Genomic DNA, 20614 nt, shown 5'->3' with positions numbered 1-20614 from the left:
TGGGGACTTTCACTAGCTGGAAAAAAGCCCCCTCCAAGTGTTCTGGGAATAGAGAATTAAATATGGGAATGAAAACTTGCCAAGGTAGGGAGGGCTGGGGAAGGAAAGGCCTAGAAGGGTCAGAGAACCAACCCCTTCCCCTCATTGTCCTGGTGCACAGGGACAGGCCTGAGCTGCAATGTACACTGGCATGCAGGTGTTTGTTAGAGTCCCTGCTTTCAATTGTTTGGGGTACATGTCTAGGAACGGAATTGCTAGGCCATATGGTAATCCCTATGGTTAGTGTTTCAAGGATCCACTCTAATCTGGAACTGTACAGAGAGGGAGACTGGGGAACATAGTCCTGGGCATTGGGGGCATGGCAGTTCCATGCTGACAACACAATCCAGCAAGCTCTATATGTGTCTGTCTTTGGCAGTTCCCACAGTGGCCTGGTGAGGAGGGCTGTGTTTGATAAGCCAATAAGACTTCCTCCTCTGGAATCTGGACAGGAAAATATAAATAACTTTAATCACTCAGAATATCCCAGGTAGTCAGAGACCACAGAGGTGTCATTAAGGCCATTGGAGTGAAGTTTGCCTTTATCCTTGGTGGCTCTCTGATTTTGATCCTGGCATCCTTATATGCTGTGCTGAATGGCTATTAACCTCAGTGAGGTGGTACCAGGTTCAAGAGGCTGAAGAAGAGACCCAGAGCAAGTCCAGTGGCGGTGCGCTGGACAGGAGAACTGAAAACACTTGCAAACAGCATGCAGTTTATATAGCATTTTCACTTAACACCTTCCCCTTAACAACTTCTACCTGGCAGCCTTCATTTAATCCAAAACTCAGGGCTTCAATCCCCTGTACAGCCTGTGTCTTACAGGCCAAGTCCGGGGTTCCAATGTTCCTTATAGAGAAGGAACGAATCTCCAGGTTGGCTACTCTCAGAACACAAATCCAGGTGCGTCTGCCATACAGGGTCATTCTATGGCTATGCTTAAGTTATCGCTGTGATTGCTATCAGGTGCATTTACCCTACATTATAGCAAACAGATTTGCCTCAAAGTAGCCTTGTAGATGTCTGTGCAGCAAAAATCAATATGCACAGCTTCTTTGGGGAACTGGGTCTTGGATAGTTCTTTATTCTAGACTCTCTTAAGGCCATATAAACAGTGGCCTTCTCATCTTGGTCTTTCAGCCAAGGTGAGACTGCAGGCTGATGAGAGCCCTGGCTGGAGAGTCCTCCTGAATGGCAGTGGGGCTCTGAGGTGGGTGGGGACAGGTCCTGTCAAGTGGAGGGGCAGTGAGGCAGGAGAGCCACACAGCAGCAGAAGTGCACAGACACAGCACCCAGGAGTAGGTGGGGGTCACACAAGACCCATCAGAAGGCTGGCACAGTGAGCACACGCAACGGGAGAAGGCTGTTATGTCCCGAATGAGACACCATCTTCCCAGGCACTTCCTTGTCCACCTGTGTAGAGGTAACCCATGCTTCCTTATTTCTCTACATGTTTTCCATATAAATTCCATTACTCGATGGAAATGCTTGTCTCTTTTCACTGCCAACTGAAAGAGCCTAATTAAAACACACACGCGCACATATATGTGCATACACACATGCACACTTGTACACACACATGCACACATCTGTGCCTAATCAGCATCTTTCTACATCTCTGTTTCTGTCTTTGCCAAGGCTGCAACTAGCAATCTCGGTCGTACAACTTCCTTAGCACCTCATCCCTGACTAATACAACCTCTTGGCAAGTTCTCTTTCTCCCATAAATTACCTACATACTCATTTTATTTTCAGCTCATAGGCTTACACAATACAAACTGAACCAGAAAGTATAAAAATCATGTTGTAAATTTAGGCTGTAGAGAGAGCCAAACTGGTTAATAAAAATAAAACCAACAAAAGTCTTTCCAGGGGTTGAATTAGTAAATTTGGACAATTTCCTTCAGTTATTTCTAGACCATGACAGGGAATGTGTGTACACAGTTGAATAATGGATTTGGTTATTTGTTCAAAATAACTGATAATCAAACATTACTTTGTTCCAAAATGCTAATAAAAACTGTATTTCTTCCCACTCTCTTTAAATGCATGGCCCAGAATCAAGGCCAGGTATTAAATCAAAACAGAGAGAGTTGATGTGGATGGGCTTTGAGGCCTGGCCTTGAATTCCAATCAGTTTTGCAGGTCCCAAGTGGGTTCTGCTTGGGAAAGTCTTGACATTTTAGCTTGCTTGTTATACCGATGTGCTGTAGGCCACAGTGGGCTCAAGAGGCCTGAGGCCCCCATGTACAGAGTTCCCTTATTTTGTCAGTTGTATTCATTGAAGTCATGTTCCTTTATCATGTAAACCAGAGTAAGCATATAGTCCTCTACTCCACCCAAGATGAGAAGGACATCTCCCACCTCAGGACTCTGGGCCAGGAGGCTGCTTCTATCCCTCACCAGCTGTATCTCTCTGGACAAATATGCAACCCATCTCTCACAGCCTCAGTTTCCTCAATTCTGAACTGGGGGTAATAGCCACTGAACTAGGAGTGAAACCCACTGCATGGTGTTGTGAAGATTATTCAGAAGATACAAAAATATATATTTCTGGGCAATGAGAGCTACTTTTATTAAGAGTTTCTGTACTTAAAAGGAAGACAGAGAATTCATAGACACCTCAGAAGTGACGGTTTTCCTTTCCTGCAGGAGCTTAACCTGGGGTCCATGCAGCCTTCAGGGTGTCCTTGAACTGCTAGAGAGACAGCTTGTAGCCTTCAACGTATTCTTAAAATAATCCCCAAAAGTATAAGAATCACAGCTCTAGTGTTTTCAGGAAATGCTACTGTGATCCCTTTTAGAAATTCTTCAATATTCTTTCTATTATTGGAACCAAACTTAGCTTTTCCATTTGGCCATTAGATTTAGTACCAGCAATATTTGTGGGTTCCACACTCCCAGCCTTTCTTCTTCACAGCGGTTTCCCAGGTAATGTGGGAAAGGTAAAATGCTTTCAACTGTTTTGGTTTGGGGAATTGGTCCTGCTCGATTAAGAAATGGCTTCATTTCAGCCTATGCTTTAGCTCATTATTTGGATTGAACTCATTTTGCAAATAACTGGACCTCCCCAACCAAGATACAACCGAGATACAAATTAAATACCTCCTTCACACAGAATGATTCGTGGCCATTTGTAGTCTGTTTCTGACCAAGGTAGGCAGGTAATAAAACTCAGTCCCCAGGTGTGCAATAAACACCACAATAAACTATCCAGTGTGAGTTTGTGTCTTTTCCTATAAAAACTCATTTGAATTTACAATAGCTGCTATTATTCTATCCAGCTGGTTGGCTAACTCAAATTCCACCTCTAACTAGGCCAGGAAAGAATTCGGGTCAGGTGGGTAGTTCATTATATTATATAAGTATGAATGCACTTTGGAAGGATATAAAGAGGCCATAAAATGGGTTAAAATTCAAGCGATTTAGATCCTTTTCCTGGTTATTCAAATGTAAGAAATGATAGGCGGAAGTCAGAGTTTCTTTGAATTAAACATTTTCTCTCATATGAATGTCTCTGTATTAGCCCGTTCTCATGCTGCTAATAAAGATATACCTGAGACTGAGTAATTTATAAAGAAAAAGAGGTTTACTGGACTCACAGTTCCACGTGACTGGGAAGGCCTCACAATCATGGCGGAAGGTGAAGGAGGAGCAAAGGCACATCTTACATGGCAGCAGGCAAGAGAGCATGTGCAGGGGAACTCCCATGTATAAAACCATCAGATCTCATGAGACTTATTCACTGTCATGAGACTAGCATGGAAAAAACTGCCCCCATGATTCAATTACCTCCCACTGGGTCCCTCCCATGACACGTGGGGATTATGGGAGCTAAAATTCAAGATGAGATTTGAGTGGGGACACAGCTAAACCATATCAATCTCCCTTTCATAAATTTGCATTTAGCAAATCATAGGCATTAATAAAATATTTCGGAAAATGAAGGAAAAGTAAATTTGAACCCAAATAGCTTATGTGTGTCTTTTGACCTATATGTAGTGCCTACAAAATGTGGTGTGTTTGTGTGTGTGTGTGTGTGTGTGTGTGTTTCAAATCTACTTACTCTTCTGCATGGTTGGACAAAGAATATTAGCAGAAACTTGTTCTTTGAAGGAAAAGGTAAAATATACAGGAATATAATTCTTCAATTTTGGGAGTTACAACCTTTAATCTGATTTTTTTCTTTTCTGGTAGATCTGGAGAGCTGGAGAGAAAATGGTGAGAAGTGTTCCTTCATCTGGTATAATTATTGAGAACAAATTTTCTTTCTCTGTCTCTTTCACTCTCTCCTTCCCTCCCCTCCTGTTCTGTCTGTTACAGCCGCATAAGTTTGCCTTCAAGCTCCTTGAGGGCAAGCACTAAGTCAAGCTAGTGCTAGGGGGAGTTTAATAGGTATTTTAATTTCAGGTTATAAGAAGTTAGCTTTTTTAACGTCCTTCTTTCCTCAGTTCCTTTCAGTTGGTCCATTTTTGCAGTGTTCACTGGTTTTAGAGGTGTGGCTTGTGTCCCTGGCACTCACAAGATCATGCACAATGGATAAACAGCATTTTCAAAATAAGACAGAACTTACAATTAGGGATGGTTTTAGGTTAAAACATGTTTTAGGTGGATACCTAGCTTTATTTTACCAATCCAGGTAGTCTCAACAGCTTTGATAAGGGGTAGAAACTCAAGAGGGACTTCATACCCATTAACTTCCACACAAAAGTCTCCCTAAGGGGTTCAAGCCTTCTATAACCACAAAATTGTTCTTTTAATTCAATTTGCTCATTTAATATGTATGGAAAGAGGATTGTACAGTGTTTACTATTCTTAATTCCTGCTGTTGACTGATTATCCAATTAATGAGTATGTGGCAGGGAATAGGTGGAAATTGCTTTTCCCATTTTTCAAACTGAACAGATGCAAAGCTAGAAAGCAAGTAAGAATCTCAAGAACGCTATACATGAATTCTTTGAAGGAGCTCTTACTAACTCTCCCCAATCTCTCGCACCTATCAATTAGGTAACTTCACCTCCAAAAAGAGGAGAAAGAATGATATAATATATGATTCATTTCAATTATTGGTTGAAAATTTTGAGTTTTTTTGAGGCAGAAGATGAATGAGTTCTCAAATATTGTGTCTCATTAAAGACCAAAAAATACCCAGATGGATTATCTGCAGACTTAGAAAGACAATCATTTACTGATACTAAAACATTACTGCTAATAAAATGTGAATTTTCCTTAGTTTTTATTAAGCTCTTTGTAAGGGAAAAGAAGTCAGTGTGCTCTCTATTGAATTTTCTAGACAATGCCTTAAACAATAACAAATAAATTGCAGCAGAATTTTTCAAATTGAAAAAAAATCAGCCAAACACCCTCTGAAGATAAAACACAAAACTTTCTTAATTGCTATGCCATCTTTCTAGAAAGTTCTTGGAGATAATGGGTGAAAATGCGTTAAGTACACAATTTAAAAAATTAAGATCGCTTAGTGTCTTAGATTGTCAAAAAACAAATGTTTATATTGAGAAAAGTGGTTTGACATCAATTAATATTAAAAATTATGAATGTCAATACTAATCTGTAATGACAGCCTCACTATTCCATGTCTCCTCTGTGTGTGGAGGAATGGGATGCAGCGAGGAGGCCAGGCTGGAGTTCTAAAACAATGTTCTAAATTCGTTGTGTGATGGGGAACTCAACTTGATGCAGATATCTTATAATGAGACTTGATCTTGGCTTATTAAATGGGTAGTAGAAAATCAGTCATGGACAGCCATGTGACCTTATCTTCTGTCTGCTTTCCCTCTGTGCTTAAAATCTTAAAATGCACCTGCAGAACCCTCACATTTTAATCCGAAGTTTTTCCTTATTTTCTTTAAGGCATTAAAAAACTTACATACACAATGTTCATTGTGGAAATTTCAGAGAGGTCAAAAAAATTCACTCATCTCACCCACCAATCAGATAAAACCACTATTAAGTTTCTGTGCATTTCAGAATGTATACTTCCTTCTCAAACTATCAATTCAGAAACAAAACTGGATCATATTTGAAACACTTTTCCAGATTCTGCTTTTCTCACTTTATATGTCATAAACATCTTTCCATATCAATAGAGTATACACTTATGTTATCATTATAAATGAAAATATTATTACATATTTTTGTTAATAATTCACTCAACTCATTGCCAGTTTTTGGACATTCAGGGTCCTTATAATTTCTTTTATTGTAAATAGCACAACAAACGTCTTTGCCCATGTTTTCTGTTATTCAGTCATTTTCTTGGGATAAATTTCTGGAAGTAAAATTTGAGGGCTAAAAATTTATATGTTATTAAAATATTGGCTAAATTACTCTCAAAAAATTTCCTAACCATTTGTATTCTGTACATTTATTTTCATTTTGGTCAATTTGATGGAAAATTATTGTATTTTATTGATTTTGGTTTATATTTTTTATCATTAGTAAAGAGCATTTCTTCATATGTTCATTGGAAATCCTTTTATAATTTATCTATTTGTGTCCTTTACCTACGTTTTCATCAAGATGGCCATCTATCTTATTTATTTCTAAGGGTTTTAAAAATTATATTAAGCACGTTGACCCTTTGCATAGCATATCTTTTGTAGATTTCTTTCCAATCCAGGTAGTCTCAACATCTTTGACAAGGTGAAGGATTTTGATTTTTAACTACGTGAATTTTATGTTATAGGGGTTATGCTTTTACATTTTGTATATGTTTTAGGTATTCAAGCTTGTAGTCTTTTCTTTAATGGGTTCTGCCTTTTGAGTCAGAATTAAGAAGCACCTTCCTACAAGGTTATGGGAGCATTCATCTATATTTTCTTCTAGTAATTATCTGGTTTTAATTTTTATGGCAGAAATTTAATCGACCTAACAGAATAAAGAAGAATCAAAATTTCCCCCCAAATGATTCCTGATTTATTGAAAAATCTATCTTTTTCTATTGATTAAAAAAGCTGCCCTTCCTTCCTTTATGGAATCAGGCAGCCAATCAGCAATAGGCTAATGATATCTGACTCTACTAGAAGAAAGGTGCATATTCTTTCAGCTGACTTGGCAGATCCTTCTTTGAGCATGAATGGCTCATACTGGACTGTTTTATCCCTTTGTTTGAGGCCTCAGGGTCTCAGCTCCAGGTCTGAATCAAAACTGCTTTTTTCCCAATGTCGATGTCCCCAATTTGGATATTACTGTAAGGCTGTTTCCTGCTTTCTCTTTCTTTCCACCTCATTGTTTGGGCTATTCAAGCAGAAGGTTTTTTGGATCTTTCCTTCCTTGCTACTCACCACTGTAGAGATATAGCCAAAGAATTATGGAGTTCAAATGAGAGACGAGGAGAAGCTATGGAAATCTTCAGAGCAGGGTCCCTGACCATAGGTCCCCGCTTCCCACTGAAAGCCCAGAGTCTGTTTGTACCTCTCCCACCCACCATGCCTTGAGCTGTTTTGGTTTTGCCTCTGGGGGACACCAAGGTAGAGAGTTCAATGTTTCTTTGCTTGGGAGGACAAGTGGCAGCTCCAAAGCCCTCCTGGGTTGGATGACATGAGGCACCCTTGGCCTCTGTCCTTTCCAACAAGGAGCCCCTTAGGGGAATTTCTCAAATATTACCCCTCTATGGTACCTCAGTTCCAGTTCTGCATTCAACAGATATTTGTGAAGCAACTGTAATGTACCTGAGACTGATCTAGGTGTTGGAAATAGAGTAGAAGATAAGCCAAACGTCCTGAATTCATGGAGCTGATATTGCATCAGGTGTTTCTTTTACTGCTCTCTAGATTAGAGGTAGGGATTCACACACCTTTACTGCCGCTCTCCCCATGCACCTTGCTACTGGATTATGCTTTCCCAAGGCCAGGCACCTGGTTATTACTGATCTTTGGTTTCCCATTTGCATCCCAGCATACACCAAGGAGCCAGCTTTCCTGTTGAATTAAAATCATTGAATAATGCTCCCTTTCATATGGATTTCATCTTTGTTCTGAAACCCAACCTGTGGCTCCAGGGAATTAATAATTATGCTATAAAGAAAGACCTTAAAACAGGGCTTCTCAACCTTGGAACTGTTGACATTTTGGGGAGATAATTCTTTTTTTTTATTTTTTATTTTTGAGACAGAGTCTTGCTCTGTCACACAGGCTGGAATGCAGTGGCGCAATCTTGGCTCACTGCAAGCTCCGCCTCCTGGGTTCACACCATTCTCCTGCCTCAGCTCCCGAGTAGCTGGGACTACAGGTGCCCACCACCACACCCAGCTAATTTATTTTTGTATTTTTAGTAGAAATGGGGTTTCACTGTGTTAACCAGGATGGTCTTGATCTTGGGGAGATAATTCTTAATTCAATGTTGTTGGGGGGCTGTCCTGTGAATTGTAGAGTGTTTAATAGTATTCTTGGCCTCTGTTCACTAGGGGCCAATAGCAACTTCCCCTTTGCCACCCTTCCCACCACTGAGACAGTTGTAATAATCAGAAATGTCTCCAGATATCACCGACTATCCCCTGTGGGACAAGTTTGCTCTGGCTGGGAACCACTGTGGTAACAACTTGTGGTGAATTAAATATGGCCACAAGTTGACTCTCCACTCCTTGAGATGTAAGAGGACCTTTGTCTCCTCCAATCTGGATGGGCTCTGTGATCACTTTCAGTAGAAAGAAACTGCAAAGGGGATGCCAGGCTTGTTCCCGAGCCCAGGCCTTAAGTGAATAATACTTCACTTTAGAGCTGGAGCTCTTGGCCACTGCTTAAGAAGTCTGCTTACCCTGAGGCTGCCATGCAGTGAGAGTCCAAGGCAGGTGGAGAGACTCTGGAAGATTGTGTGTGTGTGTGTGTGTGTGTGTGTGTGAGTGAGACACACACACACACACACACACACCCCAAGGAGCAATTTGGCACCATCTTGGGAATGGAGCCTCTATCTCCAGTGCCCCAGATAAGAAGCTGTGTGGATCAGAGATGAACCACCTGGAAATCTGGATGTGCACTTCCTGAATTCTCAGTCAACAAAACTATAGTAAAACAGGTTGTTTTAAGTCCCTGAGTTCTGGGATAGTTTGTACACAACAACAGATAACAGGAACAAAATTCTTTTTGAAGGTAAAGCACTTCAACCACTGATTATTTACCATGTATACATCACTGATTTAGGTCATCAGCATAATTTTCATAAGCAAAGAGCTCATGGACATCAGACACTCTTTGTAATACTGTAATTACTCCTGTTTCTAACACATAATCTTCATGTTATTCTTTCATTCATCATCCCCCTATTTGGTTGAAAACATGAAATGCAGAATTTTGAAGTGCTTTCTTCTTCCTACTAATATTATTTAGCTTTTACATCAAAAATAGTTAATCACTTGCTAATTCAGAATTTAGGAGACTGTTAAAACAACCTTCTAAAGTATGCAGATCTATCTTTCTCAATTAGCATGTGATAATAATACAATAAATTGAAAGAGAACTTTTTATTTTATTCTCATTACATTCAGATATAGTTCACTGAAAGATCTGTTTGTTTAGGGAATTATTTTGTTCTGAGTCAGTAAGTGAATATAATTAGGGGAAAATAAAATATGCCAAAGACAAAGAATATGAAATTGTGGCTTTTCAAATGCCACTTTCATTTTTATTTTTTCTTCTAACTTGAGTGATGATATTGTGAAACCATGTTACATTACACTTTAGGTATCTGTAATGACCTAGCAAAATAAACAATAAATAAATCAAGGTGGAAAATCTATTTAGGATTGTGCCATGAGGGATGCTGAATAAAGCACAGGTAGCTGGCTGAGGGGCCTCACACGCCTTCTCAGGATCTTTGTTTGTTTTTTTCCTGGAGAATAGTGGAGTTCATTCCTGATACATGTAACTAAAATTTTAGGTTGAGATAGTCTCAATTTTCAGCAAATACAAACTACATTAGAGTTGGCTTCAACTATAATGAAAAAATAGGTGAGAAAGAGCATCTTACTAAAAAAACCCCACAATTTATTTAAGTACTATATGCTATATGCAAATGTATATTTATATTTACACAAGTAATATAGTAACTGATGCACGTTATTTCATTTAATCCTCAATCCAATAGTGTAGTTTTCATCAGCCCTATTTTATAAATGCAAAGAAAAAAGCAGACTCTAAGAAGTTAAGTCATCGATCCAAAATTATGGAGTTAATAAATGGAAAATCCAGACTTTGGATCCTGGTTCTTTGGATTCCAAAGCCCATGCCTGTCCCACCTTCCCTTTTCCCAGCCCTCTTAGAGGAGGATTGTTTTTGTTTGTGTCACTCGGGATGGAAACGTTGCTAATCCTTCATAGTGGGTTGGGGTACAGCACAGTCAGTATTTCATCACTTGTCATCAAGCATGTGCAAGTAGGTGAAGATGGGAGAAGGTGGTTAAGATACTCCTACTAGTAAAGCCATCACAGCTGCTATGGGTTCCTGGGTTAAGTGCTAACACGTAAACTCATGGGCTGGTTAACTTGTTTGGTATCCTGGCCTTTGAGAATCATCTGTACTGAGAACAAGCAGCCAGCTGGAGGAGTGAGCTCCAGTAGTCCCAGGTGTGATTCTCAACCCTGGCTGCACTCTGTGACCACCTGCGGAATTTGGAAAGAGCCAGAATCCTGGCCCCAGACATGCTAATTCAACTGCTGTGTGTTGGGGTCCCAGATATTGGTGATTTTTTAAATATCTATTTTCAAAAGGAATGCCATTAGTTTGGAATTCTCTAGTTCCTTGAGTTTCCTTTCCCTCTTCTGGTAGATATATTCAATGCAGTAACAGTATTTATTCCATATCCCAGACTGTCTTCTCCATTGTAGGTAAGATTGGTGTGTACCGACCTCTCAACAATTATTTGTTCTTGTGTGGTAACATGACATTTGGGTGACTTTCCTTCCTGTTTTCCAGTCTCATGAATGACAATATCATCACTTCAGTAATAAAGTCCATGTGAGCCTCTGCCGTGCCAGGGCTGCAGGGGAACTTGAATCTAATTCCATTCACACCAGGCATTTGCATTTGCCCCTCAAGCTGCAGAAGGGACCGCTCCCTGCCAGCCAGTGGCCTTGCCATCTCACACGTTCCTGGGTGTGACTGCTGTGATCATGCATTTCCAACATTTGCTCCCAGATGATCCTTCAGAGTTTCATTGTCCTTTTTAACCTAGAACTATTCATATAAAATGCAATCTAAGGAAGGCTCCTGCCCTTCTTACCTTCTGTGCATTTTTCTGCCATATGCAGGCAGCAGTAGCCTTCAGTGCTCCAGCCCTGAACCCTGAGATCTGCTGAGGGCTCATGGCCTGGGGGAAGAGGGAGAGGTGTGACACCTTAGCTTTGTCCTAATGATCCCCCACCCTGCTTCCCACAGAGCCCTCCCGGCTCTATACAGACTCTAATGCCCCAGTTTACACACCTCACATTAGACTCATGTTTTCATGAGCAGCTTTTGATACAGCCTTAGGTTTTTTAAAAAAATGGCCCTCATACACAGGCAAGGGAAACAGGTTCTTGGATTTTTCTGTGATGAATCTCTCTGGCCACAGATCTCTTTTGGAATAATGTTTCTTAATTGCAAAACACTGTTTATAAAGGAAACCAATTATATTACCATGCAGTTATCTAAGTATTAAAAATAAATTTGTGATACACTGACAAGTGTTTTATTAATAAATGACATCTGGTGCATCGATGACTAAAGTAATTTAGAAATAGTGATAAGCATGAGAGATTTGCAACAATTGTGATGAAAAATGAACATATAATTGTGTTCTCTCAGGGACAAAGGTGCAGTCCTGTGTACTTTGGTGGGTTGGTCTCGTTCATAATTGAGGGAGATGCTAACGTTTAGTTAGCGGTGAGTGAAAATAAAGACATAATGTTTTTCCCATCCAAGGGCCCACTGAGTCCTCCCCACAGCTTCTTTAGGTATTTCCAAAAGGGAGTTTCGTGGTCTGCTGATAGGTGTTAGGATTTAGTAGAGCGCTGCGGTTAGGGATGCTTGGAACATGCTCTGTTGAACAGAATAAAGCAAGTTTCTTTATTGCAGAACTTTTAAGATCCTTCAAGTCTACCCTGAATCTCCAAGGTGGCTGTTTTTGAACTCTACTACCAGGAAACTATTTTTAGAGGAGCAGGTAGTGAAAGCAGGACTCACTTTGGAAAATGCTCTCCTAGGTGACCCACAAGGGAGACAGCTGGACATTCCTGACTGAGTGCCACCGAGTCCCATTGAAGGACCTTGTCGTCAGTGTCATTCTCCCATCACGGAGACATGGGTACGCCTTGGGGAAGGTTTTCTGGGAGTACAGCAATAAACTCCCATACATTTCTGGAAGGTACAGTACACCTTAGGCTGGCTGTGTCTACCTTTGGTAACCTAGGACCCTGTAGCGATCAAGTCTGGCTTTTTTTTTTTTTTTTTGAGACGGAGTCTCACTCTGTTGCCCAGGCTGGAGTGCAGTGATGTGATCTCGGCTCACTGCAAGCTCCACCTCCCAGGTCCACGCCATTCTCCTGCCTCAGCCTCCCGAGTAGCTGGGACTACAGGCGCCTGCCACCACGCCCGGCTAATTTTATGTATTTTTAGTAGAGATGGGGTTTCACTGTGTTAGCCAGGATGGTCTCGATCTCCTGACCTCGAGATCTGCCCACCTCGGCCTCCCAAAGTGCTGGGATTACAGGCGTGAGCCACTGTGCCCAGCCCCTCAAGTCTGGCTTTTAGGAGTGATTTAGGATTCTCAAAGAGAGAGGAGAGAAGCTGGCTGTTTCTCAGCACCCAACCACTAACCTTCCTCCAGCCACACAGCTGGCACCTCCACCCTGCTATCCCTGACATCATCAGCTTTTCTTGCAAAGACTTCAGTGAAACCAAAGGCACATCCTTCTCATAGGGTGTTGACGTTTTCTCTAAATCCTTCTTACTCAAAGGCAAATTTGAAATTGTTTTACTTATAGTGGGGATACAGGTTTAATGATAAATGCCTCATAGTGGGCATATGTTTCAGGCCAGGTGCTATGCTCAGAGTTCACACCTGCTTGATACTGTGAGGATTGGGCTACAGATTCTAAACCACACTCTCCATAGAGGACATGGCAGGTGAGCGGCCGGCTTCTGTGGGTCTGGGCCTGGTGGGTTAGTGTGGGCTGCATGGCCCCAAGGCTGGGAGCTGTGTTGGGATCTGGTGGCAGGGGGTTTATCTGACAACCTCATTATTCTATGTCTCCTCTGTGTGTGGAGGAATGGGATGCAGCAAGGAGGCCAGGCTGGAGTTCTGTGGAGTGTAAAATCCTGGATGTCCTCTCAGCCTGTCTCCTTGAGAGGACCTGCTGCCTGCCCTTCTGGAGCACATCATTCTCTTCTTGGATGACCAAAGAAATCATTCAAGAGTGAAATGAAAACTCCTTATCTCCTTATAGGATCTGAGCTCAGTGATGAGAAGTGGAAGGACAATAATTGACCAATCACACATTTAAATGAATAAATTAGGCCGTTGGTGTTCAGCAGCAATTTCATGCCATAATTGACAATAAATAGCAATTTTGAAAATCATCCTGCAATGTACACTCAGCCACAGCAACCCAAAACCCAGGGGGGCTGCCACCACATATGTGTGCCACAGCACCTGTATATCCCAGTAAGGTTAGAAGAAGGTGTTCAATGTCAGAGCCAGCATTCCCAAAGTCCCCATCCCCTTCTGCACTGATGGAAGAGACCACTCTGGCTTTCCCAGGCCAGGATTAAAATCAGCTGGACAAGCATCTTCCCACTGGAACCATCCAAGTACAGAAGCCAGAGGGTCAAGATAACCCCTGCTTCAATGCTGCTATTGTTTTCCAGAACTACATCTCCATTGCTGAAAATACAGCCTCCCTTTTACCTACCACAAATCCACCAATTCTACAAACTCAATGCTTTCACATCCTTCCAGATTTCCTCTCTGCACTTAATGATTTTTTTTCTTGTTTGAAGTTTGAAAACTTTAAAGCATGAGAGAATGTATCTAAAACTCAGAAAAATTTTATTGTTAATTGACACACCCCCAAATATATGAGAAAGATAAGTTGACGTGTGTATCATGTCTAAATATTTTCTCTTAAAGATGTGGCATACATTAACTTGCTTCACTGTAGTAACCATTATAGTATCTTTAGGTATCCCATAACATCATGTTGTAAAATCTCAAATATACACAATAAAATTTATTTTTAAAAGGAGGTATTTTATCATATATGCATCAGAAAAGCAATCTGAAGCTCTTTTATTACACAGTTCTGATGGAAAATGCTTCTTATTTTCTTCAGAAAAGACCAGTACTTTAAAATTGTGTATTGATTTTACAAAGATATACTTATTGGACACCTACTCTAAGCCAGGCACTGTTTTAGGCATTTGGATACAGAGATGTGCTTAGTACAGCCCTGCTTTTGAGAATAGAACAATGGAATAATTTCTATGTTGTGAAAGAAATATGTTAATCCAGGTGGCTAGAATTTTAGAAAAGATTGAAATATAATGTTAAGTAATTGTAGTTATCTGAGAGATTATCTGAGGAAAGAAACATTAAATTCTTAGAAATTATTTTATAATCTTATTTTGACCAAGATGATTGAAACAAAAGTTAATACAATATTTATTGCCCATACTTGAATGTGTGCCCCATTACATAACACATCAAAGAGTATTAAATGTGAATGTAAATATAATAGAATCAAGTTCAAATGTTTTATTATAATAATGAGCTAAGTATTTGAACATGATTGTGGAATTCTCTGTGTGTTTATGTGTGCTTGTGTATGCATATTTGTTGGAGATTTGTGTACAAGCTTTAATAAATCTGAATTTAAGGTTTAGGCTTTTATCCAGGAAATGTATTACAAAGACTCTGGAGAAAAAGCAAGTTGATCATTTAATGAAAAACTTGGAAGATTCAATGAAAACTAAGCCTAAGCTATGTGCTGCCAGAGGTTTTCCTAAATTCTTCAGAGCTTATTTTAGCTTCAGGTATTTAAAAGTCAACACTGTTTTGATTTAAAGGTTTAAAGAGCTTTGAGTTTTCTAGCGGAAATTTAAATAATTTGAGGAGAGGCAGGCCAGTTAATCATAGATGTGAATTCAGTTGAAAAACTTGATTCAATTTTTAAAAAATATCATCATAGCAGAAGTTGAAAAGCATTTCATTCACATTACCTACCACTGATGTTTAAATTTAGTCTTCAAATACCTTTTGTAGATCAAAGGTTGACAACTGATGTACCTTGGAAACTCTGCTGAGTGAAGTAAAAATGTGCACACACCCTTCGTGATCTCTTACTCAGCTAACACACACACACACACATTTTGCATAGGCCTCTTGGGTTGCTGCTTCCCAAATACATCAGTGTGGAGTGGTGGCATCGCAGATGGGCTCTGGTAGAAACCCTGTGTTATGGGAGGGGAGAGGCAGAGCTTTGGTGGACGGAATATCACACAATGATGGAGGAACAGGCAGAAGAGTAAAGAGGGCGTGCTCAAAGCCAATACTGGGATAAACCCCCGTTTCTTGGCACAGTGGGGTGGAGTCTGAAATATCTACTCCTGGCGTTTAGAATTTAAACCTCAGGTGGAAGAGGAGGACATCCTGGAGGCTCCTGTAGTATAATGGAAAAAACCCTAAACAGAAAGGCCTGGAAATCTGAGTCTGTCCCTGTGAAGACCCTTGTAGAGGGTTGCAGGAGTGGCAGTTGATTGGAAGAGGAAGGAGACTCTTGGGGATCACAATTTAACTCCCTTCTTTCCCTTCCAGCAGCGCCCGCTGGGGATACCACCAATCCCTGTTCCACCATTTACTCATTGATGGGTCCTTGAGCAAACCATTGCCCTTTCCAGCCTCAGAATTCTCCCCATGGGTCTTGTCCAATGCACCATGTTGTGATAGAGCCATATTAAGCCATTTATAGAAAGTGATCTGCTTTCAATGACTATGAACATTTTGTGCATGAATGCATGTGACCTATATTTGCTTTTTATTAAACCTTGGTTTTCTACTCTACTCGCTGTACATCCTCCTCATTATTTTATGACACTAAATGTAAGTAGGAAAGTAAGAGAGACAATAGAATAATTATAACTTAATTATCTACATGAAATTCCTTATTTTCCTTAATTGTCTACTTCAAGCCAAAGCATTTCCAGGACCCAAATGTTCGAGGCAAATATGACTTCACTTTTGTGTTGTAGGTCAAATCAGAAAGGCAGCTGGATTTCCCAGCGAAACAGTGCACTCTGGATGAGTTCCTTCTAATTTGCCTAGTGCCTTGGAAATGCTACTCACCCTGTACAATATGCCGGCCTCTCGCTTTTCCAGTGAGGGCACAGTTAACCTGTTTCACCTGATTGTTGTAGGTAAATGAGTAAGATCTTCATTGCTTAGTTATACGTGAGAAGCTTTCTAAGTACCTGGTGATAACGGTGATTTTGACAACGGTTGGATAGGAGGCACCTCAGTGAGAAGTGGTTTTTCTGATGTCTTAGTTCTTATGTCTTCTCAGGCTTGCCTTGGCTCCTGCAGGACCAGATACTGTGGGGGGTGGGCGGAGGGGGTGTGGGCAGAAGCCATTGTACTAAAGGGCACACTGCATTTGTGTGGTGCAGGAATGAGATCTGCGATCCTGCTGCAATGGCAATTAGCACTGGGCACCTGGGAGGAAGACCACACTCAGAGGCTGTAGACTTGGACTGCAATCAGCCATGGCTCAGTCATCAACTGCATTCTCCCAAAGTCTCTGGGGAGAGTGCATGCAGGTGCATAGGCGGGGGTGATATTAAAATATTTAACAACCCGCAAAGCAGGGAAATGGGCATGGCCAGGCAGCATTGAGGGAAAGTGATAGGGCCCTGGAAAGCAGCCAGGGTGGCTGGGGCAGTGGGAATGGGGACTGGGACAGAGCACTGGGGAGGGCTGAGAAGTGGCCATTTACCAACCAAAGCAAGATGATTTCAATGTTTTATTAACTGGTGCAGCTGTACTAATTTGAGCTGTCTGCCCTACAGAAAGATCTGATTTTGATCATAGCCAAGATATTGGCCTTGGAAAATTCGTTCACCTCTCTGACTTGCAGTGCTTTCTTCTGGAAAGTAGGGATGTTAGTAACACTTTGTAATGTTGCCCTGAGGATTAAATGAGATAATGTATGAAAAGTGCTGAGCCTAGTGCCTGGCCTGCAGAAAGTGTTCAATAAATGGCAGCTGTTGTATTATCCTGGTTATATGCTTTCTGTCTGTTGTGATTGATATTTTAAAGGATTTTAAATGGAAACAGCTTGGTGTGTATTGGGTCTTTTCTGGAAAAGCTTAAACATTGCTGTTTGGATTTCATTTGTGCATAAACTTCTGCTTAAATTTTATGATAATCTTAAAAACACAGATAAGAAAAAATGCAAAAATGATGCTTTCATTTGCCTTACTGGTATTACCATAACTAAATAGTAACAGTGTCACAGATTTAAGAATTTCTCAGATACAGAGAAAGTCTTGCCGTATGCAACTTAAAAACAATTTCTTAATTCTTTTCACGTTGTTAGGAGCACCGTGACTGAATCATAGGTGTGTCTAGAGGCTTTTTTGTTATCCTGCTTTGGTTAAGGTCATTGAAAAGGATAAATAAAATGAACTCAGATGAGAATGAATCTTATTGATGATTGCCTTAATCTTAACAAAATGCCTTGGAACATTCAGGGCGCAGGCACTGGGCAGAGAAATGTTATGAAATATTGTATGAATAGAATTATTTGAATACCAAAATGAGCTCACTTTTAAAGCAAATAAATTTTTTCAATTTTTTAGTTTGTAAAATTTCTTTTTCATATATTTACTTAAATTGCTGCAGGCATGGTGTGTGTTGCACAGAGGTGTGTGTTTGTTGAAGTGTATGCTTCTTTAAATAAACAGTTTTATTGAGATATAATTCACATACTATATAATTTATCCATTTAAAGTATGCAATTTCATGGTTTGTAGTATATTCACAGAGTTGTACAATAATCACTATGATCGGTTTTGAACATTTTCATCACCCCAAAAAGTGAGTTTCATTTTCACATATTTTTGAGTTTGCTATATTTCTTTTATATCTAATTTCATTCCAATGTGGTCAGAGAACGTAATTTGTCTGACTCTAATCCACTAAATTTTCTGAGGATTGTCGTATGGCCTACTATATGGCTTAGCCTGGAGAATGTTTCATGCGCACTTAGGAAGAATACATATTCTGTTGTGTTGTGGGTGTTAGCAAACTCCACCCAACAATCGTCTAGTTAGTTTGCAGTGTTGTTCAAGTCTTCAGTTTCCTTGCAGATCTTCCGCCTAGTTATCCCATCTATTACCAAAAAGGGGATATTAAAGTCTCCAATTACTATTGTTGAATTTTCTATTTCTCTCTCCCATTCTGCCGGTTTTTGCTGTGTGCATTTGAGGATTTGCTTTGAGATACTGCAGGGGAGCCCAGCAGGCAGTGAACCCTGTGGTCCCGGCAGTGCCCTTCAGGGGTGGAGTTTCCACCTTGCTGAGCTGGGTGTAGCTCAAATGCGAAACCTGGCTGTTCTTATGAAGAGTGACTAGATTTTCTTGAATACATGTTTTTCTATTTGCTGTATGCCCTGAGGACATTTACAGAGATTAAATTTTTAGGAAATAAATTTCACTAACTATAATTGTTTTGTTGGGAAGAAGGTACATGATCCTCATGCCACTATTCTGCAAGTTTCCTCTCTATACGTTCTTTTAAATTATTAAAAAGCAACAACACAACCCACAGGTGTAAGTGGTGATTTGGAGCACAAAGCTCAAATGTTACCATAAGACCTAAAATTTATGATGCTTGTAAAATAGTTGTTGCTAAAACTTTTTTTTTTTCTCCTCATTACACAGCACCATATGTACAAAGAAACTGAAGCATACAGTCGTGGGCCTCAGAAGCTTCCATAACAAAACCGTTCTTTAATAGGCACTAAATGAGGTTCTTGCTGAGTGATTACCTAAATAAATGAATACCTAAAAGGGAGTTCTCTCTTGTTTCCAGACTATAAGATACAAGTCTATTTATACTTTGGAAAGGAACTTACTAGAAATCTTGCTTCCCAGGAATTCTGAGAATTTAAGAGACTGTTGCAACTGCTAAAGTTAATTTAATGTAATCTATCTATCTACCTATCTATATCTAATCTATTTTTTTTTTGCTGAGATAAACATTCTTGCTTTTTTTAGTGACATATTTTCAAACACATTTGACTTTATCTTGTGATTTTAACTATTGTTTTTTAATTTCCCAAAATAGTATTGTATAGCATTATTATCTAATTCATTCCGTATATCTTTATTTATGTATCTCATTTAGGTAAAAATATTAGGTTGGTGCAAAAGTAATGGTGGTTTTGTCATTACTTTTGCACCAACCTAAGAAATGGTTCTGAAGGCCGCTTCTGATAACAAGATGAGTTCTGGCATCCTGACCTGACCTCCTGAGCTCTGTGTGCAACTTCATGTTCATTGTGTCTTTACCCGAATTTGTTGCCCAGATTTTTCTCTTTGTTACTAATATCTGTGTTGCTACTGATGTACTCTTCGTTTGTTGTTTGGCTATTTGCTTGCTGTTCCGAGACCACTTCTCAATCAATCTCATATCTCCCCCCTCATTTTTGTGTATGTGTTTCTTAACATTTGCATGTGAAATAGTGGCCCTATCACAGTGACCCTACAGAAAGCTCTCTAGAAGGTATGATTCCTGTCAATATAGGCTGCATCTGTGATTTATACTCTTTGAATATGATTAGCCATTGGCTTTATAGAGTATGAATAATTAATAAATTGATGTAACACTTGTGATTATTATTTCCCCGGCCTTTGTGTTATCGTTTGCATTTAGGAAGAAGCTGGTCTTATCTATTTTTGTCAAATGGCTTGTGCTAAGCTTTAAAATGTAGGTTATTTCAAATCGTTCTGAAATATCACAAATCTTATGTAGGCAAATATGTATTTTCTGTTTTAAAGTATATACACAATTTTAAGAAACATTTTTTTCATTTTACAATAGTTTCTTACACATTTTACAATAGTTTCTTACAATAGTTTCATAACCTGTGATACTTTAACACCATGCAACATTTGAACCTTCATTCATTTTATTGTTATTCATATGGTATTTACTAAGCACCAGTAAATACTGTGCACTTATTGAGTATTTACTCCAAGCCCCATATACTCAGCTCATATATATGACCCCATTTATAATTGCAAAGGTATATTATTTAGACACAATTGTTGCCTATTTATTGATGAATCTACCTGTTTAAATCCATAATATCCCCTTGGTGATTATAAAGACTGTATAACAAGGATGGAAGGAGTATTTGTAATGTATTTTAAAATTCTAGTTTATAAATTCCTTTTTAGTTACTTAAGAATAAAAATCACTTTCTTTTTTTTTTTGAAAGTTTGTATCTACACCCTTTCTTCACATTTATAGGCAACAGAAAGAAGTTCTTCACAGGAAGTGACTTGAATTTAATTTGCCATGG

This window comes from Pongo abelii, chromosome 17 (assembly GCF_028885655.2).
Source record: "Pongo abelii isolate AG06213 chromosome 17, NHGRI_mPonAbe1-v2.0_pri, whole genome shotgun sequence".
Taxonomy (NCBI): Eukaryota; Metazoa; Chordata; class Mammalia; order Primates; family Hominidae; genus Pongo; species Pongo abelii.
Note: the sequence above shows the minus strand (reverse complement) of the source record.